Here is a 26,060-nt window from a genome sequence, read left to right on the forward strand (position 1 = left end):
ATATCTTCAGATAAAAACTGTAAAGAACATTCCTGAGAAACTGCTTTGTGTTCTGTTAATTCACCTAACAGTGTTACAGCTTTCCCCTCTAGAAGCCTTTCGCTAAGACTGTTCTTGCTGTATTTTCAAAGTGATATTTTGAAGCCCATAGAGGGCTATGGTGAAAAAGGATATAGCTTCAGTTAAAAACTGAAAGAGGCTTTCTGAGAAACGGTTTAGTATTATGTGACTTCCACTCACTGAGTTACAGCTGTATTTCCTAGAGCTGTTTGATAGCCTTATTTCTATGGAATCGGAGAACTGTTATTTTGGATCCCTTTGAAGACTATAGGGCCAAAGGAAATATCTGCCGCTAAAAGTGAGAAAGAAGCTTTCTGAGAAACTTCTCTGAGATCTGTTAATTCATCTCACAGAGTTACAGCATTCCACTCAAGAAGCCTTTCGCTCGGACTGTTCTGTTTGAATTTGCAAAGTGATATTTCGAAGCCCATAGACGGCTGTGGTGAAAAGGGAAATACCTTCAGTTAAAAAATGGAAAGAAGCTTTCTAAGAAACTGCTTTGCGTTCTGTTAATTCATCTCAAAGAGTTACAGCTTTACCCTCAAAAAGACTTTTGCTAAGACTCTTCTTGTGTAATACTCATAGTGATATTTGTAAGCCCTTATAGGGCTATGGTGAAAAAGGAAATATCCTAAGATAAAAGCTGAAAAGAAGCTTTCTGAGAAACTGCTTTGTGTTCTGTTAATTCACCTCACAGAGTTACAGCTTTCCCCTTAAGAAGCCGTTTGGTAAGACTGTTCTTGTGGAATTTGCAGAGTGGTATTTGTAAGCCCATAGAGGGCTAGGGTGAAAAAGGAAATATCCTAAGATAAAAACTGAAAAGAACATTTCTGAGAAACTGCTTTGTGATACGTGACTTCCACTCACTGAGTGAGAGCTATATGTCATAGAGCTGTTTCCTAACCTTATTTCTGTGGAATCTGAGAAGGGATAATTCGGTTCCCTTTGAAGACTATAGGGCCAAAGGAAATATCCGCCATAAAAGTGAGAAAGAAGCTTTCTGAGAAACAGCTTTCTGATCTGTGAATTCATCCCACAGAGTTACAGCTTTCCCCTGAGGAAGCCTTTCGCTATGACTGTTCTTGTGGAATTTGCATAGTGACATTTCGAAGGCCATAGAGAGCTATGGTGAAAAGGAAGTATCTTCGGTTTAAAACGGGAAAGAAGCTTTCTGAGACACTGCGTTGTGTTCTGTTAATTCATCTCACAAAGTTACAGCTTTCCCCTCACGAAGCCTTTCCCTAAGACTGTTCTTGTCGAATTTGGGAAGTGATATTTAGAAGCCTACAGAGGTCTACAGTGAAAAAGGAAATAACCTAAGATAAAAACTGAAAATAAGCTTTCTGAAAAACTGCTTTGTGTTCTCTTAATTCACCTCACAGAGTTACAGCTTTCCTCTCAAGAATCCTTTCGCTAAGACTGTTCTTGTGCAATTTAGAACGTGATATTTAGAAGCCCATAGAGGGCTATGGAGAAAAAGGAAATGTCCTTAGATATAAGCTGGAAAGAAGCTTTCTGAGAAACTGCTTTGTGTTCTGTTAATTCATCTCACAGAGTTACAGCTTTCCCCTCGAGAAGCCTTTCGCTATGACTGTTCTTGTGTAATTCGCAAAGTAATATTTGGAAGCCCATATAGGGTTATGGTGAAAAAAGGAATATCTTCAGTTAGAAACTGTATAGAAGCTTTCTGAGAAACTGCTTTGTTTTCTGTTAATTCATCTCACAGAGTTACAGCTTTCCCCTCCAGAAGTCTTTCGTTAAGACTGTTCTTGTGGAATTTGCAAAGTGAAATTTGGAAGCCCATAGAGGGCTATGGTGAAAAAGGAAATGTCCTCAGATGAAAACTAGAAAGAAGCTTCTTGAGAAACTACTTTGTGTTCCGTTAATTCATCTCACACAGTTACAGCTTTGCCCTCCAGAAACCGTTCATTAAGACCGTTCTTGTGGAATTTTCAAAGTGATATTTGGAAACCCAGAGGGGGCTATGGTGAAAAAGGAAATATCTTCAGTTATAAACTGGAAAGAAGTTTTCTGAGAAACTGCTTTGTGTTCTGTTAATTCATCTGACAGTGTTACACCTTTCCCCTCAAGAAGCATTCCGCTAAGACTGTTCTTGTGGAATTTGCAAAGTGACATTTGGAAGCCCATAGAGGGCTGTGGTGAAAAAGAAATTTCCTAAGATAAGAACTGAAAAGAAGCTTTCTGAGAAACGACTTTGTGTTCTGTTAATTCATCTTAGAGAATTACAGCTTTCCCCTCAAGAAGTCGTTCAGTAAGACTGTTCTTGTGGAATTTGCAAAGTGATATTTGGAAGCCCATAGAGGACCATGGTGTAAAGGAAATATCTTCAGATAAAAACTGGAAAGTAGCTTTCTGAGAAATTGCTTTGTGTTCTGTTAATTCATCTCACAGAATTACGGCTCTCCCCTCAAGAAAACTTTCGCTAAAGCTGTTTTTGTGGAATTTGGAAAAAGGTATATGGAAAACCATAGAGATCTATGGTTGAAAAGAAAATATCCTAAGATAAAAACTGAAAAGAAAATTTCTGAGAAACTGCTTTGTGTTCTCTGAATTCATCTCACAGACTTACAGCTTTCCCCTCAAGAAACCGTTCACTAAGACTGTTCTCGTGGATTTTGCAAAGTGATATTTGGAAGCCCATAGAGTGCTATGGGGAAAAAGGAAATATCTTCAGTTAAAAAGTGGAAAGAACGTTTCTGAGAAACTGCTTTGTGTTCTGTTAATCCATCTCACAGAGGTACAGCATTCCCCTCAAGAAGTCGTTTACTAAGACTGTTCTTGTGAAATTTGCGAAGTGATATTTGGAAGTGCTTAGAGAACTATGGTGAAAAAGGAAATATCGTAAGATAAAAACTGAAAAGAAGCTTTCTGAGAAACTGCTTTGTGTTTTGTTAATTCATCTCAGAGAGTTACAGCTTTCCGAACAAAAAGCCATTCACTAAGACTGATCTTGTGTTATTTTCAAATTGATATTTGGAAGCCCATAGAGGGCTATGGTGAAAAGGGAAATATCTTCAGTTAAAAACTGGAAAGAAGCTTTCTGAGAAACGGTTTTGTGTTCTCTTAGTTCATCTCACAGAGTTACAGCTTTCCCCTCAAGAAGCCTTTCACCAAGACTGTTCTTGTGGAATTTCCAAAGTGGTCTTTGGAAGTCCATACGTCGCTATGGTGAAAAAGGATATAGCTTCAGTTAAAAAGTGAAAAGAAGCTTTCCGAGGAACTGCTTTGTGATATGTGATTTCCTGTCACTGAGAAACAGCTGTATTTTGTAGAACTGTTGGCTAGGCTTATTTCTGTGGAATCTGAGAAATGTTACTTCGGATCTCTTTGAAGACTATAGGTCCAAAGGAAATATCCGCCACTAAAAGTGTGAAAGAAGCTTTCTGAGAAACTTCTTTGAGTTCTGTGAATTGATCTCACAGAGCTACAGTTTCCCCTCAAGAGGCCTTTCGCTAAGACTGTTCTCGTGGAATTTGCAAAGTGATATTTGGAAAACAATAGAGGGCTATGGTGAAAAAGGAAATATCCTAAGATAAAAACTGAAAAGAAGCTTTTTGAGAAACTGTTTTGCGTACCGTTAATTCATCTCACAGAGTTATAGCTTCCCCCTCAAGAAGCCGTTCATTAAGACTGTTGTTGTGAAATTTGCAAAATGATATTTGGAAGCTCATAGAGGGCTATGGTGAAAATGGAAATATCTTCAGTTAAAAACTGGAGAGAAGCTTTCTGAGAAACTGCTTTGTGTTCTGTTAATTCATACACAGAGTTACACCTTTCCTATCACGAATCCTTTCGCTAAGACTGTTCTTGTGGAGTTTACAAAGTGATATTTGGAAGCCCATAGAGGGGTACGGTTAAAAAGGAAATTTCCTCACATAAAAACTGGAAAGAAGCTTTCTGAGAAACTGCTTTGTGTTTTGTTAATTCATCTCACAGTATTACAGCTCTACCCTCAAGAAGCCCTTCACTAAGACTGTTCTTCAGGAATTTCCAAAGAGATATTTGGAAGCCCATAGAGCGCTATGGTGAAAAAGGAAATATCTTCAATTAAAAACTGGAGAGAAGCTTTCTGAGAAACTTCTTTGTGTTCTGTTAATTCATGCACAGAGTTACAGCTTTCCTATCAAGAATCCTTTCGCTAAGACTGTTCTTGTGGAGTTTACAAAGTGATATTTGGAAGCCCACAGAGGGGTACGTTTAAAAAGGAAATTTCCTCACATAAAAACTGGAAAGAAGTTTTCTGAGAAACTGCTTTGTGTTCCGTTAATTCATCTCACAGAGTTACAGCTTACCCCTCAAGAAGCATTTCGCTAAGACTGTTCTTGTGGAATTTTCAATGTGATATTTGGAAGCCCATGGAGGGATATGGTGAAAAAGGAAATATCTTCAATTAAAAACTGGAAAGAAGCTTTCTGAGAAACTGCTTTGTTTTCTGTTAATTCATCTCACAGAGTTTCAGCTTTCCCCTCCAGAAGTCTTTCGCTAAGACGGTTCTTGTGGAATTTGCAAAGTGATATTTGGAAGCCGTGAGAGGGCTATGGTGTAAAAGGAAATGTCCTCGGATCAAAAATGGAAAGAAGCTTTCCAACAAACTGTTTTGTGTTCTGTTAATTTATCTGACAGAGTTTCAGCTTTCCCCTCAAGAAGCCGTTCGCTAAGACTGTTCTTGTGGAATTTGCAAAGTGATATTTGAAAGCCCGTCGAGGGCTATGGTGAAAAAGGAAATACCTTCAGTTAAAAACTGGAAAGAAACTTTCTGAGAAACTGCTTTGTATTCTGTTAATTCACCTCACAGAGTTTCAGCTTTCCCCTCTAGAAGCCTTTCGCTAAGACTGTTCTTGTGGAATTTGCAAAGTGATATTTGTAAGCCCATAGAAGTCGATGGTGAAAACGTAAATATCCTAAGATAAAAACTGAAAAGAACCATTCTGAGAAACTGCTTTGTGTTTTGTTAATTCATCTCACAGAGTTACAGGTTTCCCTTCAAGAAGCCTTTCGCTAAGACAGTTCTTGTGGAATATGCAAAGTGATATTTGGAAGCTCATAGTGACCTATAGTGAAAAAGGATATATCTTCCGTTAAAAACTGAAAAGAAGCTTTCTGAGAAACTGCTTTGTGATATATGACTTCCACTCACTGAGTTACAGCTGTATTTCGTAGAGCTGTTTGGCAGTCTTATTTCTGTGGAATCTGAGAACTGTTATTTCGGATCCCTTTGAAGACTGAAGGGCCAAAGGAAATATCCGTCGTTAAAGTTAGAAAGAAGCTTTCTGAGAAACTTCTTTGTGATTTGCGAATTCATTTCACAGAGTTGCAGCGTTCCCCTCAAGAAGCCTTTCGCTAAGATTATTCTTGCACAATTTGAAAAATGATATTTGGAAGCCAATAGACGGCTATGGTGAAAACGAAATATCCTCCGATAAAAACTGGAAAGAAGCTTTCTGAGAAATTGCTTTGTGTTCTTTTAATTCATCTCACAGACTTACAGCTTTCCCCTCAGGAAGTCTTTTGCTAAGACTGTTCTTGTGGAATTTGAAATGTGATATTTGGTAGCCCATAGAGCGCTATGGAGAAAAGGAAATATCTTCAGATAAAAACTGTAAAGAACATTCCTGAGAAACTGCTTTGTGTTCTGTTAATTCACCTAACAGAGTTACAGCTTTCCCCTCTAGAAGCCTTTCGCTAAGACTGTTCTTGCTGTATTTTCAAAGTGATATTTTGAAGCCCATAGAGGGCTACGGTGAAAAAGGATATAGCTTCAGTTAAAAACTGAAAGAGGCTTTCTGAGAAACGGTTTAGTATTATGTGACTTCCACTCACTGAGTTACAGCTGTATTTCCTAGAGCTGTTTGATAGCCTTATTTCTATGGAATCGGAGAACTGTTATTTTGGATCCCTTTGAAGACTATAGGGCCAAAGGAAATATCTGCCGCTAAAAGTGAGAAAGAAGCTTTCTGAGAAACTTCTCTGAGATCTGTTAATTCATCTCACAGAGTTACAGCATTCCACTCAAGAAGCCTTTCGCTCGGACTGTTCTGTTTGAATTTGCAAAGTGATATTTCGAAGCCCATAGACGGCTGTGGTGAAAAGGGAAATACCTTCAGTTAAAAAATGGAAAGAAGCTTTCTAAGAAACTGCTTTGCGTTCTGTTAACTCATCTCAAAGAGTTACAGCTTTACCCTCAAAAAGACTTTTGCTAAGACTCTTCTTGTGTAATACTCATAGTGATATTTGTAAGCCCTTATAGGGCTATGGTGAAAAAGGAAATATCCTAAGATAAAAGCTGAAAAGAAGCTTTCTGAGAAACTGCTTTGTGTTCTGTTAATTCACCTCACAGAGTTACAGCTTTCCCCTTAAGAAGCCTTTTGGTAAGACTGTTCTTGTGGAATCTGCAGAGTGGTATTTGTAAGCCCATAGAGGGCTACGGTGAAAAAGGAAATATCCTAAGATAAAAACTGAAAAGAACATTTCTGAGAAACTGCTTTGTGATACGTGACTTCCACTCACTGAGTGAGAGCTATATGTCATAGAGCTGTTTGCTAACCTTATTTCTGTGGAATCTGAGAAGGGATAATTCGGTTCCCTTTGAAGACTATAGGGCCAAAGGAAATATCCGCCATAAAAGTGAGAAAGAAGCTTTCTGAGAAACAGCTTTCTGATCTGTGAATTCATCCCACAGAGTTACAGCTTTCCCCTGAGGAAGCCTTTCGCTATGACTGTTCTTGTGGAATTTGCAAAGTGACATTTCGAAGGCCATAGAGAGCTATGGTGAAAAGGAAGTATCTTCGGTTTAAAACGGGAAAGAAGCTTTCTGAGACACTGCGTTGTGTTCTGTTAATTCATCTCACAAAGTTACAGCTTTCCCCTCACGAAGCCTTTCCCTAAGACTGTTCTTGTCGAATTTGGGAAGTGATATTTAGAAGCCTACAGAGGTCTACAGTGAAAAAGGAATTAACCTAAGATAAAAACTGAAAATAAGCTTTCTGAAAAACTGCTTTGTGTTCTCTTAATTCATCTCACAGAGTTACAGCTTTCCTCTCAAGAATCCTTTCACTAAGACTGTTCTTGTGCAATTTAGAACGTGATATTTAGAAGCCCATAGAGGGCTATGGAGAAAAAGGAAATGTCCTTAGATAAAAGCTGGAAAGAAGCTTTCTGAGAAACTGCTTTGTGTTCTGTTAATTCATCTCACAGAGTTACAGCTTTCCCCTCGAGAAGCCTTTCGCTATGACTGTTCTTGTGTAATTGGCAAAGTAATATTTGGAAGCCCATATAGGGTTATGGTGAAAAAAGGAATATCTTCAGTTAGAAACTGTATAGAAGCTTTCTGAGAAACTGCTTTGTTTTCTGTTAATTCATCTCACAGAGTTACAGCTTTCCCCTCCAGAAGTCTTTCGTTAAGACTGTTCTTGTGGAATTTGCAAAGTGAAATTTGGAAGCCCATAGAGGGCTATGGTGAAAAAGGAAATGTCCTCAGATGAAAACTAGAAAGAAGCTTCTTGAGAAACTACTTTGTGTTCCGTTAATTCATCTCACACAGTTACAGCTTTGCCCTCCAGAAACCGTTCATTAAGACCGTTCTTGTGGGATTTTCAAAGTGATATTTGGAAACCCAGAGGGGGCTATGGTGAAAAAGGAAATATCTTCAGTTATAAACTGGAAAGAAGTTTTCTGAGAAACTGCTTTGTGTTCTGTTAATTCATCTGACAGTGTTACACCTTTCCCCTCAAGAAGCATTCCGCTAAGACTGTTCTTGTGGAATTTGCAAAGTGACATTTGGAAGCCCATAGAGGGCTGTGGTGAAAAAGAAATTTCCTAAGATAAGAACTGAAAAGAAGCTTTCTGAGAAACGACTTTGTGTTCTGTTAATTCATCTTAGAGAATTACAGCTTTCCCCTCAAGAAGTCGTTCAGTAAGACTGTTCTTGTGGAATTTGCAAAGTGATATTTGGAAGCCCATAGAGGACCATGGTGTAAAGGAAATATCTTCAGATAAAAACTGGAAAGTAGCTTTCTGAGAAATTGCTTTGTGTTCTGTTAATTCATCTCACAGAATTACGGCTCTCCCCTCAAGAAAACTTTCGCTAAACTGTTTTTGTGGAATTTGGAAAAAGGTATATGGAAAACCATAGAGATCTATGGTTGAAAAGAAAATATCCTAAGATAAAAACTGAAAAGAAAATTTCTGAGAAACTGCTTTGTGTTCTCTGAATTCATCTCACAGACTTACAGCTTTCCCCTCAAGAAACCGTTCACTAAGACTGTTCTCGTGGATTTTGCAAAGTGATATTTGGAAGCCCATAGAGTGCTATGGGGAAAAAGGAAATATCTTCAGTTAAAAAGTGGAAAGAACGTTTCTGAGAAACTGCTTTGTGTTCTGTTAATCCATCTCACAGAGGTACAGCATTCCCCTCAAGAAGTCGTTTACTAAGACTGTTCTTGTGAAATTTGCGAAGTGATATTTGGAAGTGCTTAGAGAACTATGGTGAAAAAGGAAATATCGTAAGATAAAAACTGAAAAGAAGCTTTCTGAGAAACTGCTTTGTGTTTTGTTAATTCATCTCAGAGAGTTACAGCTTTCCGAACAAAAAGCCATTCACTAAGACTGATCTTGTGTTATTTTCAAATTGATATTTGGAAGCCCATAGAGGGCTATGGTGAAAAGGGAAATATCTTCAGTTAAAAACTGGAAAGAAGCTTTCTGAGAAACGGTTTTGTGTTCTCTTAGTTCATCTCACAGAGTTACAGCTTTCCCCTCAAGAAGCCTTTCACCAAGACTGTTCTTGTGGAATTTCCAAAGTGGTCTTTGGAAGTCCATACGTCGCTATGGTGAAAAAGGATATAGCTTCAGTTAAAAAGTGAAAAGAAGCTTTCCGAGGAACTGCTTTGTGATATGTGATTTCCTGTCACTGAGAAACAGCTGTATTTCGTAGAACTGTTGGCTAGGCTTATTTCTGTGGAATCTGAGAAATGTTACTTCGGATCTCTTTGAAGACTATAGGTCCAAAGGAAATATCCGCCACTAAAAGTGTGAAAGAAGCTTTCTGAGAAACTTCTTTGAGTTCTGTGAATTGATCTCACAGAGCTACAGTTTCCCCTCAAGAGGCCTTTCGCTAAGACTGTTCTCGTGGAATTTGCAAAGTGATATTTGGAAAACAATAGAGGGCTATGGTGAAAAAGGAAATATCCTAAGATAAAAACTGAAAAGAAGCTTTTTGAGAAACTGTTTTGCGTACCGTTAATTCATCTCACAGAGTTATAGCTTTCCCCTCAAGAAGCCGTTCATTAAGACTGTTGTTGTGAAATTTGCAAAATGATATTTGGAAGCTCATAGAGGGCTATGGTGAAAATGGAAATATCTTCAGTTAAAAACTGGAGAGAAGCTTTCTGAGAAACTGCTTTGTGTTCTGTTAATTCATGCACAGAGTTACACCTTTCCTATCACGAATCCTTTCGCTAAGACTGTTCTTGTGGAGTTTACAAAGTGATATTTGGAAGCCCATAGAGGGGTACGGTTAAAAAGGAAATTTCCTCACATAAAAACTGGAAGGAAGTTTTCTGAGAAACTGCTTTGTGTTCTGTTAATTCATCTCACAGAGTTACAGCTCTCCCCTCAAGAAGCATTTCGCTAAGACTGTTCTTGTGGAATTTGCAATGTGATATTTGGAAGCCCATGGAGGGATATGGTGAAAAAGGAAATATCTTCAATTAAAAACTGGAAAGAAACTTTCTGAGAAACTGCTTTGTTTTCTGTTAATTCATCTCACAGAGTTACAGCTTTCCCCTCCAGAAGTCTTTCGCTAAGACGGTTCTTGTGGAATTTGCAAAGTGATATTTGGAAGCCGTGAGAGGGCTATGGTGTAAAAGGAAATGTCCTCGGATCAAAAATGGAAAGAAGCTTTCCAACAAACTGTTTTGTGTTCTGTTAATTTATCTGACAGAGTTTCAGCTTTCCCCTCAAGAAGCCGTTCGCTAAGACTGTTCTTGTGGAATTTGCAAAGTGATATTTGAAAGCCCGTCGAGGGCTATGGTGAAAAAGGAAATACCTTCAGTTAAAAACTGGAAAGAAACTTTCTGAGAAACTGCTTTGTATTCTGTTAATTCACCTCACAGAGTTTCAGCTTTCCCCTCTAGAAGCCTTTCGCTAAGACTGTTCTTGTGGAATTTGCAAAGTGATATTTGTAAGCCCATAGAAGTCGATGGTGAAAACGTAAATATCCTAAGATAAAAACTGAAAAGAACCATTCTGAGGAACTGCTTTGTGTTTTGTTAATTCATCTCACAGAGTTACAGGTTTCCCTTCAAGAAGCCTTTCGCTAAGACAGTTCTTGTGGAATATGCAAAGTGATATTTGGAAGCTCATAGTGACCTATAGTGAAAAAGGATATATCTTCCGTTAAAAACTGAAAAGAAGCTTTCTGAGAAACTGCTTTGTGATATATGACTTCCACTCACTGAGTTACAGCTGTATTTCGTAGAGCTGTTTGGCAGTCTTATTTCTGTGGAATCTGAGAACTGTTATTTCGGATCCCTTTGAAGACTGAAGGGCCAAAGGAAATATCCGTCGTTAAAGTTAGAAAGAAGCTTTCTGAGAAACTTCTTTGTGATTTGGGAATTCATTTCACAGAGTTGCAGCTTTCCCCTCAAGAAGCCTTTCGCTAAGATTATTCTTGCACAATTTGAAAAATGATATTTGGAAGCCAATAGACGGCTATGGTGAAAACGAAATATCCTCCGATAAAAACTGGAAAGAAGCTTTCTGAGAAATTGCTTTGTGTTCTTTTAATTCATCTCACAGACTTACAGCTTTCCCCTCAGGAAGTCTTTCGCTAAGACTGTTCTTGTGGAATTTGAAATGTGATATTTGGTAGCCCATAGAGCGCTATGGAGAAAAGGAAATATCTTCAGATAAAAACTGTAAAGAACATTCCTGAGAAACTGCTTTGTGTTCTGTTAATTCACCTAACAGAGTTACAGCTTTCCCCTCTAGAAGCCTTTCGCTAAGACTGTTCTTGCTGTATTTTCAAAGTGATATTTTGAAGCCCATAGAGGGCTACGGTGAAAAAGGATATAGCTTCAGTTAAAAACTGAAAGAGGCTTTCTGAGAAACGGTTTAGTATTATGTGACTTCCACTCACTGAGTTACAGCTGTATTTCCTAGAGCTGTTTGATAGCCTTATTTCTATGGAATCGGAGAACTGTTATTTTGGATCCCTTTGAAGACTATAGGGCCAAAGGAAATATCTGCCGCTAAAAGTGAGAAAGAAGCTTTCTGAGAAACTTCTCTGAGATCTGTTAATTCATCTCACAGAGTTACAGCATTCCACTCAAGAAGCCTTTCGCTCGGACTGTTCTGTTTGAATTTGCAAAGTGATATTTCGAAGCCCATAGACGGCTGTGGTGAAAAGGGAAATACCTTCAGTTAAAAAATGGAAAGAAGCTTTCTAAGAAACTCCTTTGCGTTCTGTTAATTCATCTCAAAGAGTTACAGCTTTACCCTCAAAAAGACTTTTGCTAAGACTCTTCTTGTGTAATACTCATAGTGATATTTGTAAGCCCTTATAGGGCTATGGTGAAAAAGGAAATATCCTAAGATAAAAGCTGAAAAGAAGCTTTCTGAGAAACTGCTTTGTGTTCTGTTAATTCACCTCACAGAGTTACAGCTTTCCCCTTAAGAAGCCTTTTGGTAAGACTGTTCTTGTGGAATCTGCAGAGTGGTATTTGTAAGCCCATAGAGGGCTATGGTGAAAAAGGAAATATCCTAAGATAAAAACTGAAAAGAACATTTCTGAGAAACTGCTTTGTGATACGTGACTTCCACTCACTGAGTGAGAGCTATATGTCATAGAGCTGTTTGCTAACCTTATTTCTGTGGAATCTGAGAAGGGATAATTCGGTTCCCTTTGAAGACTATAGGGCCAAAGGAAATATCCGCCATAAAAGTGAGAAAGAAGCTTTCTGAGAAACAGCTTTCTGATCTGTGAATTCATCCCACAGAGTTACAGCTTTCCCCTGAGGAAGCCTTTCGCTATGACTGTTCTTGTGGAATTTGCAAAGTGACATTTCGAAGGCCATAGAGAGCTATGGTGAAAAGGAAATATCTTCGGTTTAAAACGGGAAAGAAGCTTTCTGAGACACTGCGTTGTGTTCTGTTAATTCATCTCACAAAGTTACAGCTTTCCCCTCACGAAGCCTTTCCCTAAGACTGTTCTTGTCGAATTTGGGAAGTGATATTTAGAAGCCTACAGAGGTCTACAGTGAAAAAGGAAATAACCTAAGATAAAAACTGAAAATAAGCTTTCTGAAAAACTGCTTTGTGTTCTCTTAATTCATCTCACAGAGTTACAGCTTTCCTCTCAAGAATCCTTTCGCTAAGACTGTTCTTGTGCAATTTAGAACGTGATATTTAGAAGCCCATAGAGGGCTATGGAGAAAAAGGAAATGTCCTTAGATAAAAGCTGGAAAGAAGCTTTCTGAGAAACTGCTTTGTGTTCTGTTAATTCATCTCACAGAGTTACAGCTTTCCCCTCGAGAAGCCTTTCGCTATGACTGTTCTTGTGTAATTCGCAAAGTAATATTTGGAAGCCCATATAGGGTTATGGTGAAAAAAGGAATATCTTCAGTTAGAAACTGTATAGAAACTTTCTGAGAAACTGCTTTGTTTTCTGTTAATTCATCTCACAGAGTTACAGCTTTCCCCTCCAGAAGTCTTTCGTTAAGACTGTTCTTGTGGAATTTGCAAAGTGAAATTTGGAAGCCCATAGAGGGCCATGGTGAAAAAGGAAATGTCCTCAGATGAAAACTAGAAAGAAGCTTCTTGAGAAACTACTTTGTGTTCCGTTAATTCATCTCACACAGTTACAGCTTTGCCCTCCAGAATCCGTTCATTAAGACCGTTCTTGTGGAATTTTCAAAGTGATATTTGGAAACCCAGAGGGGGCTATGGTGAAAAAGGAAATATCTTCAGTTATAAACTGGAAAGAAGTTTTCTGAGAAACTGCTTTGTGTTCTGTTAATTCATCTGACAGTGTTACACCTTTCCCCTCAAGAAGCATTCCGCTAAGACTGTTCTTGTGGAATTTGCAAAGTGACATTTGGAAGCCCATAGAGGGCTGTGGTGAAAAAGAAATTTCCTAAGATAAGAACTGAAAAGAAGCTTTCTGAGAAACGACTTTGTGTTCTGTTAATTCATCTTAGAGAATTACAGCTTTCCCCTCAAGAAGTCGTTCAGTAAGACTGTTCTTGTGGAATTTGCAAAGTGATATTTGGAAGCCCATAGAGGACCATGGTGTAAAGGAAATATCTTCAGATAAAAACTGGAAAGTAGCTTTCTGAGAAATTGCTTTGTGTTCTGTTAATTCATCTCACAGAATTACGGCTTTCCCCTCAAGAAAACTTTCGCTTAAGCTGTTTTTGTGGAATTTGGAAAAAGGTATATGGAAAACCATAGAGATCTATGGTTGAAAAGAAAATATCCTAAGATAAAAACTGAAAAGAAAATTTCTGAGAAACTGCTTTGTTTTCTCTGAATTCATCTCACAGACTTACAGCTTTCCCCTCAAGAAACAGTTCACTAAGACTGTTCTCGTGGATTTTGCAAAGTGATATTTGGAAGCCCATAGAGTGCTATGGGGAAAAAGGAAATATCTTCAGTTAAAAAGTGGAAAGAACGTTTCTGAGAAACTGCTTTGTGTTCTGTTAATCCATCTCACAGAGGTACAGCATTCCCCTCAAGAAGTCGTTTACTAAGACTGTTCTTGTGAAATTTGCAAAGTGATATTTGGAAGTGCTTAGAGAACTATGGTGAAAAAGGAAATATCGTAAGATAAAAACTGAAAAGAAGCTTTCTGAGAAACTGCTTTGTGTTTTGTTAATTCATCTCAGAGGGTTACAGCTTTCCCCTTGAGAAGTCTTTCGCTAAGACTGTTCTTGTGGAATTTGCAAAGTGATATTTGGAAGCCCATAGAGGGCTATGGTGAAAAATGAAATATCTTCAGTTAAAAACTGGAAAGAATCTTTCTGAGAAAGTGCTTTGTGTTCTGTTAATTCATTTCAGAGACTTACAGCTTTTACCTCAAGAAGCCTTTCGCTAAGACAGTTCTTGCGGAATTTGCAATGTGATGTTTCGAAGCCCACAGAGGGCTTTGCTGAAAAAGGAAATATCTTCCGTTAGAAACCGCAAAGAAGCTTTCTGAGAAACTGCTTTGTGTTCTGTTAATTCGTCTCACAGAGTTACAGCTTTCCCCTCAAGAAGCCTTTCGCTAAGACAATTCTTGTGGAATTGCAAAGTGATATTTTGAAGCCAATAGAGGGCTATGGTGAAAAAGGAAATATCTTCAGTTAAAAACTGTAAAGAAGCTTTCTGAGCAACTGCTTTGTGTTCTGTTAATTCAGCTCACAGAGTTACAGCTTTCGCCTCAAGAAGGCTTTCGCTAAGACTGTTCTGGTGGAATTTGCAAAGTGATATTTGGAAGCCCATAGAGGGCTATGGTGAAAACGGAAATATCTTCCATTAAAAAGTGGAAAGAAGATTTCTGGGAAACTGCATTGTGTTCTGTTAATTCATCTAACAGAGTTACAGCATTCCCCCAAGAAGCCTTTCACTAAGACTGTTCTTGTGAAATTTGCAAAGTGATATTTGGAAGCCCATATAGGGCTATGGTGAAAAAGGAAATAACTGCCGTTAAAAACTGGAACGAAGATTTCTGAGAAACTGCCTTGTGTTCTGTTAATTCGTCTCACAGAGTAACAGCTTTCCCATCAAAAAGCCTTACCCTAAGACTGTTCCTATGGAATTTGGAAAGTGATATTTAGAAGCCTACAGTGGTCGACGTTGTAAAAGGAAATAGCCTAATATAAAAACTGAAAATAAGCTTTCTGAGAAACTGCTTTGTGTTCTGTTAATTCATCTCACCGAGCTATATCTTTCCCCTCAAGAAGCCTTTCACTAAGACTGTTCTTGTGGAATTTAGAACGTGATATTTAGAAGCCCATAGAGGGCTATGGTGAAAAAGGAAATGTCCTCCGTTAAAAACTGGAAAGAAGCTTTCTGAGAAACTCCTTTTTGTTCCGTTAATTCATCCCACAGAGTTACAGCTTTGCCCTCAAGAAGCTTTTCGCTAAGACTGTTCTTGTGGGATTTGCAAAGTGATATTTGGAACCCAAGAGAGGGCTATGGTGAAAAAGGAATTGTCTTCCGTTAAAAAACGGAAAGAAGCTTTCTGAGAAACTGCTTTGTGTTCTGTTAATTCATTTCACATACGTACAGCTTTTTCCTCAAGAAGCCTTTCGCTAAGACTGTTCCTGTGGAATTTGCAAGGTGATATTTGGAATCCCATAGAGGGCTTTGCTAAAAAAGGAAATATCTTCCATTAAAAACTGGAAAGAAGATTTCTGAGAAACTGCTTTGTGTTCTGTTAATTCATCTCACAGAGTTACAGCTTTCCCCTCAAGGAGAACTTTACTACGTCTGTTCTTGTGGAATTTGCAAAGTGATATTTAGAAGCCCATATAGGGCTATGGTTAAAAAGGAAATATCTTCAGTTGAAAACTGGAAAGAAGCTTTCTGAGAAACTGCTTTGTGTTCAGTTAATTTATCTCACAGAGTTACAGTTTTCCCCTCAAGAAGTCTTTCGCTAGGACTGTTCATGTTTCATTTGGAAAGTGGTATTTAGAAGGCCATAGAAGGCTATGGTAAATAAGGAAATATCTTCCGTTATAAACTGTAAAGAAGCTTTCTGAGAAATTGCTTTGTGTCCTGTTAATTCATCTCACAGAGTCACAGCTTTCTCCTCAAGAATCCTTTCGCTAAGACTGTTCTTGTGTAATTTGCAAAGTGATATTTCAAAGCTCATAGAGGGCTATGGTAAAAAATGAAACACCTTCAGTTAAAAACTGGAAAGAAGCTTTCTGAGAAACTGCTTTGTTTACTATTAATTTATCTCACAGAGTTACAGCTTTCCCCTCAAGAATCCTTTCGCTAAGACTGTTCTTGTGGAATTTGGAAAGTGATATTTAGAAACCTTAGAGGGCTATGGAGAAAAAGGAAATATCTTCCGTTAAAAACTGGAAAGAAGCTTTCTGAGAAACTGCTTTGTGTTCTGTTAATTCATCTCACAGATTTACAGATTTCCCCTCAAGAACCTTTCCCTAAGACTGTTCTTCTGGAATTTGCAAAGTGACATTTGGAAATCCTTGGAGGGCTTTGGAGAAAAAGGTAATATCTTCCATTAAAAATCGGAAAGAAGCTTTCTGAGAAACTCCTTTGTGTTCTGTTATTTCATCTCACAGAGTTACAGCTTTTCCCTCGAGAAGCCATTCATTAAGAATGTTCTTGTGGAATTTGCAAAGTGATATTTGGAAGAACATAGAGGGCTATGTTGAAAAAGGAAATTTCCTATGATAAAAACCGAAAAGAAACTTTCTGAGAAACAGCATTGTGTTCCCTTAACTCATCTCACTGAGTTATAGCTTTCCCCTCAAGAAGTCGATCACTAAGACTGTTCTTGTGGAGTTTGCAAAGTGATATTTGGAAGTTTTGCTTTGTGTTCTGTTGATTCATCTCACAGAGTTACATCTTTCCCCTTAAGAAGCCTTTCCCTAAGGCTGTTCTTGTGGAATATGGAAAGTGAGATTTAGAAGCACATAGAGGTCTATGGTGAAAAAGGAAATAGCCTGAGATAAAAACAGAAAAAAAGCTTTTGGAGAAACTGCTTTGTGTTCTGTTAATTCATCTCACAGAGTTACAGCTTTCCCCTCAAGAAGCCTTTCGCTAAGACTGTTCTTGTGAAATTTGCAAAGTGATATTTGGAAGCCCATAGAGGTCTATGGTGAAAAAGGAAATATCCTAACATAAAAACTGAAAAGAAGCTTTCTGAGAAACTGCTTTGCGTTCTGTTAATTCATTTCACAGAGTTACAGCTTTCCCCTCAAGAAGCCCTTTGCTAAGGCTATTCTTGTGGAATTTGCAAAGTGGTATTTGTAAGCCCATCGAGGGCTATGGTGGAAAAGGAAATATCTTCAGTTAAAAACTGGAAAGAGGCTTTCTGAGAAACTGCTTTGTGTTCTGTTAATTCATCTCACCGAGTTACAGCTTTCCCCTCAAGAAGTCTTTCGCTAAGACTGTTCTTCTGGAATTTGCAAAGTGATATTTGGAAGTCCTTAGAGGGCTATGGTGTAAAAGGAAATATTTTCAGATAAAAACTCGAAAGAAGCTTTCTGATTACAGCTTTTCCCTCAAGAAACCTTTCGCTAAGACTGTTCTTGTGGAATTTTCAAAGTGATATTTGGAAGCCCATAGAGGGCTACGGTGAAAAAGGAAATAACTTCAGTTAAAAACTGGAAAGGAGCTTTCTGAGAAACTGCTTTGGGTTCTGTTAATTCATCTCACAGAGTTACAGCTTTACCCTCAAGAAGCCTTTTGATAAGACTGTTCTTGTGGAATATTTAAAGTGATATTTGGAAGCCCATAGAGGGCTTTGGTGAAAAAGAAAATATCTTCCGTTAAAAACTGGAAAGAAGCTTTCTGAGAAACTGCTTTGTATTCTATTAGTTCATCTCACAGAGTTACAGCTTTCACCTCAAGAAGCCTTTCGCTAAGACTGTTCTTGTGTAATTTGCAAAGGGATATTTCGAAGCCCATAAAGGGCTATGGAGAAAATGGAAATATATTCAGTTAAGAACTGGAAAGAAGCTTTCTGAGAAAATGCTTTGTGTTCTGTTAATTCATCTCATAGAGTTACAGCTTTCCCCTCAAAAGCCTTTCTCTAAGACTGTTCTTGTGGAATTTAAAAAGTGATATTTGGAAACCCTTAGAGGGCTATGGTGAAAAAGGAAATATCCTAAGATAAAAACTGAAAAAAAGATTATTGAGATATTGCTTTGCGTTCTGCTAATTCAACTCAGAGAGTTATAGCTTTCCTCTCAAGAAGTCTTTTGCTTAGACTGTTCTTGTGGAATTTAAAAAGTGATATTTGGTGGCCCATAGAAGCCTAAAGTGAAAAAGGAAATATCTTCAGTTAAAAACTGGAAAGAAGCTTTTTGAGAAACTCCTTTGTGTTCTGTTAATTCATCTCACAGAGTTACAACATTCCAAACAAGAAGCCTTTCTCTAAGACTGTTCTTGTGGAATTTAAAAAGTGATATTTGGAAGCCCATAGAGGGCTATGGTGAGAAAGGAAATATCTTCAGTTCAAAACTGGTAAGAAGCTTTCTGAGAAACTGCTTTGTGTTCTGTCAATTCATCTCACACAGTTAGAGCACTCCCCTCAAGAAGCCTTTCGCTAAGATTGTTTTTGTGGAATTTGCAAAGTGATATTGGGAAGCCCATTGAGGGCTAAGGTGAAAAAGGAAATATATTCCGTTAAAAACTGGAAAGAAGCTTTCTGAGAAACTGCTTTTTGCTCTGTTAAATCATCCCACAGAGTAACAGCATTCCCCTCAAGAAGCATTTCGCTAAACCTGTTCTTGTGGAATTTGCAAAGTGATATATGGAAGCCCATAGAGGGCTAAGGTGAAAAATGAAATCAATTCCATTAAAAACTGGAAAGAAACTTTCTGAGAAACGGCTTTGTGTTCTGTTAATTCATCTCACAGAGTTACAGCTTTGCCCTCAAGAAGCCTTTCGCTAAGACTGTTCTTGTGGAATTTAAAAAGTGATATTTGGAAGCCATGGAGGGCAAAGGTGAAAAAGGAAATATCCTAAGATAAAAACTGAAAAGAAGCTTTATGAGAAACTGCTTTCTGTTCTGTTAATTCATCTGACAGAGTTATAGCTTTCCTCTCAAGAAGCCTTTCGCTAAGACTGTTGTGGAATTTGCAAAGTGATATTCGGAAGTCCAGAGAGGGCTAAGGTGCAAAAGGAAATATCTTCTGTTAAAAACTGGAAAGAAGCTTTATGAGAAACTGCTTTGTGTTCTGTTAATTCATCTCTCAGAGTTACAGCTTTCCCCTCAAGAGGGCTTTCTCTAAGACTGTTCTTGTGGAATTTGCAAAGTGATATTTGGAAGCCCATAGAGGGCTATGGTGAAAAAGGAAATATCTTCAGTTAAAAACTGGAAAGAAGCTTTCTGAGAAACTGCTTTGTGTTCTGTTAATTCATCTGACAGAGTTACAAATTTCCCCTCCAGAAGCCTTTCGCTAAGACTGTTGTTGTGGAATTTGCAAAGTGATATTTGGAAGCCCAGAGAGGGCTATGGTTAAAAAGTAAATATCTTCAGTTCAAAACTGGAAAGAAGCTTTCTGAGAAACTTCTTTGTGTTCTGTTAATTCATCTGACAGAGTTAAAGCTTTCCCCTCACGAAGCCTTTCTCTAAGATTGTTCTTGTGGAAGTTGCAAAGTGATATTTGTAAGTCCACAGAGGGATATGGCGAAAAAGAAAATCTCTTCCGTTAAAAACTGGAAAGAAGCTTTCTGGGAAACGGCTTAGTGTTCTGTTAATTCATCTCACAGAGTTACAGCTTTCCCCTCAAGAAGCCGTTAGCTAAGACTGTTCTTGTGGAATTTGCAAGGTGATATTTGGAAGCCCATAGAGGGCTAGGGTAAAAAAGGAAATATCTACAGTTAAGAAGTGGAAAGAAGCTTTTTGAGAAACTGCTTTGTGTTCTGTTACTTTATCTCACCGATTTACAGCTTTTCCCTCAAGAAGCATTTCGCTAAGACGTTTCTTGTGGAATTTACAAAGTGATATTTGGAAGCCCGTAGAGGGTTAAGGTGAAAAAGAAAATATCTTCAGTTAAAAACTGGAAATAAGCTTTCTGAGAACCTGCTTTGTGTTCTGTTAATTCATTTCACAGCGTTATAGCTTTGCTCTCAAGAAGCCTTTCGCTAATACTGTTATTGTGGAATTTGCAAAGTGATATTAGGAAGCCCAGAGAAGGCTATGCTGAAAAAGGAAATATCTTCAGTTAAAAACTGGAAAGAAGCTTTCTGAGAAACGGCTTGGTGTTCTGTTAATTCATCTCAGAGAGTTACAGCTTTCCCCTCAAGTAGTCTTTCGCTAAGACTCTTTTTGTGGAATTTATAAAGTGATATTTGGAAGCCCATAGAGGGCTATGGTGAAAAAGGAAATATCTTCAGTTCAAAACTGGAAAGAAGCTTTCTGAGAAACGGCTTTGTGTTCTTTTAATTCATCTCACAGAGTTAAAGTTTCCCCTTAAGTAGCCTTTCGCTAAGTATGTTTTTATGGAATTTTCAAAGTGATATTTGGAAGCCTATAGAGGGCTATGGTGAAAAAGGTAATATCTTCAGTTAAAAACTAGAAAGAAGATCTCTGAGAAACTGTTTTGTGTTCTGTTAATCATCTCAAAGACTTACAGCTTTCCCCTGGAGAAACCTTTCACTAAGACTGTTCTTGTGGAATTTGTAAAGTGATATTTGGAAGCCCATGGAGGGCTATGGTGAAAAAGGAAATATCTTCAGATTAAAACTGGAAAAAAGCATTCTGAGAAACTGCTTTGTGTTCTGTTAATTCATCTCATAGAGTTACAGCTTTCCTCTCAAGAAGCCTTTCTCTAAGAGAGTTCTTGTGGAATTTAAAAAGTGATATTTGGAAGCCCATAGAGAGCTGTGGTGAAAAAGGAAATATCCTAAGATAAAAACTGAAAAGAAGCCTTTTGATAAACTGCTTTGTGTTCTGTTAATTCATCTCACAGAGTTACAGCTTTCCCCTCAAGAAGCCTTTCACTAAGACTGTTCTTGTGGAATTTTCAAAATGATATTTGGAAGCCCACATACTGCTAGGGTGAAAAAGGAAATCTCTTCAGTTAAAAACTGGAAAGAAGCTTTTTGAGAAACTTCATTGTGTTCTGTTAATTCATCTCACTGAGTTACAGCTCTCCCCTCAAGATGCCTCTCGGTAAGACTGTTCTTGTGGAATTTGCAAAGTGAAATTTGGAAGCCCCTAGAGGCCTATGGTAAAAAAGAAATATCTTCAGTTAAAAACTGGAAAGAAGCTTTCTGAGAAACTGCTTTGTGCTCTGTGAATTCATCTCACAGAGTTAAGATTTCCCCTCAAGAAGCCTTTCGCTAAGACTGTTCTTGTGGAATTTCCAAAGTGATATTTGAAAGCCTATAGAGGGCTATGTTGAAAAAGGAAATATCTTCTTTGAAGAACTGGAAAGAAGCTTTCTGAGAAACTGCGTTGTGTTCTGTTAATACATCTCACAGAGTTACAGCTTTCACCTCAAGAAGCCTTTCGCTAATACTGTTCTTTTGGAATTTGCAAAGTGATATTTGGATACCCTTATAGGGCTATGGTGAAAAAGGAAATCTCTTCCGTTAAAAACTGGAAAGAAGCAGTCTGAGAAACGGTTTTGTGTTCTGTTAATTCATCTCACAGTGTAACAGCTTTCCCCTGAAGAAGACTTTCGCTAAGACTGTTCTTGTTGAATTTGGAAAGTGATATTTGGAAGCCTATAGAGGGCTATGGTGAAAAAGGTAATATCTTAAGTTAAAAACTGGAAAGAAGCTTTCTGAGAAACTGCTTTGTGTACTGTTAATTCATCTCACAGAGTTATAGCTTTCCCCTCAGGAAGCCTTTCGCTAAGTCTGTTCTTGTGAAATTTGCAAAGTGATATTTGGAAGACCCTAGAGGGCTACGGTGAAAAAGGAAATATCTTCAGTTAAAAACTGCAAAGAAGCTTTCTGAGAAACTGCTTTGTGTTCTGTTAATCATCTCCCAGAGTTACAGCTTACCCCTCAAGAAACCTTTCGCTTAGACTCTTCTTGTGGAATTTGCAAACTGATATTTGGAATCCCTTAGAGGCCTATGGTGAAAAAGGGAATGTCCTCTGATAAAAACTGGAAAGAAGCTTTCTGAGAAACTTCTTTGTGTTCTTCTAGTTGATCTCACAGAATTACAGCTTTCCCCTCAAGAGGACGTTCACTAAGACTGTTCGTTTGGAATTTGCAAAGTGATATTTGGAAGCCCATGGAGGGTTATGGTGAAAAATAAAATATATTCAGATAAAAACTGGAAAGAATCTATCTGAGAAACTGTTTTGTGTTCTGTTAATTCATCTCACAGTGTTTCAGCTTTCCCCTCATGAAGCCTTTCGCAAAGTTTGTTCTTGTGGAATTTGCAAAGTGATATTTGGAAGACCCTAGGGGGATATGGTGAAAAAGTAAATGTCCTCAGATAAAAATCGGAATGAAGCTTTCTGTGAAACTGCTTTGTGTTCTGTTAATTCATCTCACAGTGTTACAGCTTTCCCCTCAAGAAGCCGTTGACTAAGACTGTTCTTGTGTAATATTCAAAGTGATATCTGGAAGACCATAGAGGGCGATGATGAAAAAGAAAATGTCTTCATTAAAAACTGGAAAGAAGTTTTCTGAAAAACTGCTTTATATTCTGGTAATTCATCTCACAGAGTAACAGATTTCCCCTCAAGAAGCCTTTCGCAAAGACTGTTCCTGCAGAATTTGCAAAGTGATATTTGGAAGCCCATAGAGGGCTATGGTTAGAAAGGAAATATCCTAAGATAAAAACTGAAAAGAAGGTTTCCTAGAAACTTCTTTGTGTTCTGTTAATTCGTCTCACAGAGTTACAGCTTTCCCCTCAAGAAGGCCTACACTAAGACTGTTCTTGTGGAATTTCCAAAGTGATATTTGGTACCCCAGAGATGCCTATTTTGAAAAAGTAAATATCTTCAGTTAAAAACCTGAAAGAAGCTTTCTGAGAAACTGCTTTGTATTCTGTTCATCTCACAGAGTTACAGCATTCCCCTGAAGAAGTCTTTCACTAAGACTGTTGTTTTGGAATTTGCAAGGTGATATTTGTAAGCCCTTAGAGGGCTATGGTTAAAAAGGAAATATCTTCAGCTAAAAACTTGAAAGAAGTTTTCTGAGAAAGGGCTTTGTGTTCTCTTAATTCATCTCACAGAGTTACAGCTTTCCCCTCAAGAAGCCTTTCGCTAAAACTGTTCTTGTTTAATTTGCAAAGTGATATTCGGAATTCTATAGAGGGCTATTGTGAAAAAGGAATTATCTTCATTTAAAAACTGGAAAAAAGTATTCTGAGAAAGTGCTTTGTGTTCTGTAATTCATCTCACAGAGTTACAGCTTTCCCCTCAAGACGCCCTTCGCTAAGACTTTTTTTTTGGAATTTGCAAAGTGATATTTGGAAACCCATAGAGGGCTATGGTGAAAAAGTGAATCTCTTCCGTTAGATAATGGAAATAAGGTTTCTGAGAAATGGCTTTGTGTTCTGTTAATTCATCTCATAGAGTTAAAGCTTTCCCCTCCAGTAGCCTTTCGCTAAGTATGTTCTTGTGGAATTTTCAAAGTCACCAGACCAGCCCAGACTGCCTATAACTAGGCCACAAACCGGTTTTGACCAGCTCAAAACAGACCAGAAGGGCTAAAACCAGATCAGACCATCTCAAACAGGTTTTGACCGGCTCATAGTGGTTTTTACCGGCTCAAACCAGACCAGACCGGTTCAATCCAGTTTCGAATGACTCAAACTGGTTTTGAACGGCTCGTATCAGTTTTGACAGGCTAAAACCGGTTTTGACCGGCTCAAACCACACCAGACCTGCTCAAACCGGTATTGACCAGCTGAAACCGATTTTGACCATATGAGACCGGATCAAACCGGACCAGACGAGCCAAAACCAGCTAAAACCGTATCAAACCGGACCAGATCAGCCCAGACCACCTAAAACCGGGCCAAACCTACTTTGACCGGCTCAAACCAGACCAGACCGGGCCAGACCGGCTAAAACTGGGCCACAAACCGGTTTGGACCGGCTCAAACCAGACCAGACCGTTTCAAACCGGTTTTGACCAGACTGAGCCATTTTTGACAGCCTCAAACTGGACCAGACCGGCTCAAACCGGTTTTGACCAGATGACACCGGATCAAACCGGAGCAGAACGGCTCACACCAGATTAAACCAGACCAGACACTCCCAGACCGGATGAAACCGGACCAAACCGGACCAGACCGGCACAGACCGGTTAAAATCGGGTCAGACCGGCTCAAAACGGTTTTGACCGGCTCAAACCAGACCAGACCAGTTCAAACCGGTTTTGACTGGCTCAATCCGGTTTTGTCTGGCCCAAACCAGTTTTGACTGGCTCAAACCACTCCAGACCGGCTAAAACCGGTTTTCACCAGCTCAAACCGGTTTTGACCTGATTAGACCGGATCAAACCGGACCAGACCGGCTCAGACAGGCTCGAATCGGTTTTGACTGGCTTCAACTAGACAAAACCGGCTCAAACCAATTTTGAAAGGCTCAAACTGACCAGACCGGCTCAAATAAGACCAGATCGGCTCAAATCGGTTTTGACCTGCTCAAACCACACCAGACCGGCTGAAACCGGTTTTGACCAGCTAAAACTGGTTTTGACCAAATGAGACCAGATAAACCGAATCAGACCGGCCCAGAATGGCTAAAATCAGATCAAACCAGACTAGACCGGCCCAGACCGCATTAAACTGGGCCACAAACCGGTTTTGACAGGTTCAATGCAGACCAGACAGGCTCATACCGGTTTTGACCGACCTGAGCCGGTTTTGACCTGCTCAAAGCGGTTTTGACCAGATCAAACCAGACTCGACTGGCCCAGACCAGCTGAAACCGGAAAAAAACGGACCAGACCGGCCCAGACCGGCTGAAACCGGGCCACAAACCTGTTTTCACCAGCCTGAACCAATTTTGACTGGCTCAAACCGGACCAGACCGGCTCAAACCGGTTTTGACCGGATGACACCGGCTCAAACCGGAGCACACCGGCTCTCACCGTATCAAACTGTACCAGATAGGCCCAGACCGGCTGAAACCGGATCAAACAGGAAGAGACTGGCCCAGACCGGCTAAAACTGGGCCAGACCGGCTCAAACCGGGCCAGAGCGGCTCAAACCCAAACCACTCCAGACCGGCTAAAACCGGTTTTCACCGGCTCAAACCGGTTTTGACCTGATTAGACCGGATCAAACCGGACCAGACCAGCTCAGAGAGGCTCGAATCGGTTTTGACCGTCTTAAACCAGACCAGACCGGCTCATACCAGATCAGACCGGCTCAAACCGGTTTTGACCTGCTCAAACCACACCCGACCGACTGAAACTGGTTTTGACCAGATGAGACCGGTTTTGACTGGATGAGAGCGGATCAAACCGAATCAGACCGGCCCAGACCAGCTAAAATCAGATCAAAACGGACCAGCCCGGCCCAGACCACCTAAAACTGGGCCACAAACCGGTTTTGACTGGTTCAAACCAGACCAGACTGGCCCAAACCGATTTTGACCAACCTGAGCCGGTTTTGATCGGCTCAAACCAGACCAGACCAGCTCAAAGCGGTTTTGACCGGCTCAAAGCGGTTTGGACTGGATCAAACCAGACTCGACCGGCCCAGACCAGCTGAAACCGGATGAAACCGGACCAGACCGGCGCAGAGCAGCTAAAACCGGGCCACAAACCGGTTTTGACCGGCTCAAACCAGAGCAGACCGGCTCAAACTGGACCATACCGGCTCAAACCGGTTTTGACCGGAAGACACCGGATCAAAGAGGACCAGACCAGCTCACACCGAATCAAACCGGACCAGACAGGCCCAGACCGGCTGAAACCGGATCAAACCAGACCAGACCGGTCCACACCGGATAAAACCGGGCCAGACCGGCTCAAACCGGTTTTGATCAGCTCAAATCAGACCAGACCGGTTCAAACCGGTTTTGATGGGCTCAATTCAGTTTTGACCGGCTCCAACCGGTTTTGTCCGGCTCAAACCACTCCAGACCGGCTACAACCGGTTTTCACCAGCTCAAAACAGTTTTGACCTGATTAGACCGGATCAAACCGGGCCAGACCGGCTCAGACAGGCTCAAATCGGTTTTGACTGGCTTCAACCAGACCAAACCGGCTCAAACCGGTTTTGACCGGCTCGAACCGCTTTTGACCTGCTCAAAACAGGCCAAACTGGCTCAAACCAGACCAGACAGGCTCAAACCGGTTTTCACTGGCTCAAACCA

Source organism: Chlorocebus sabaeus, unplaced genomic scaffold (genome assembly GCF_047675955.1).
Source record: "Chlorocebus sabaeus isolate Y175 unplaced genomic scaffold, mChlSab1.0.hap1 unalloc_scaffold_135, whole genome shotgun sequence".
NCBI classification, from domain to species: domain Eukaryota; kingdom Metazoa; phylum Chordata; class Mammalia; order Primates; family Cercopithecidae; genus Chlorocebus; species Chlorocebus sabaeus.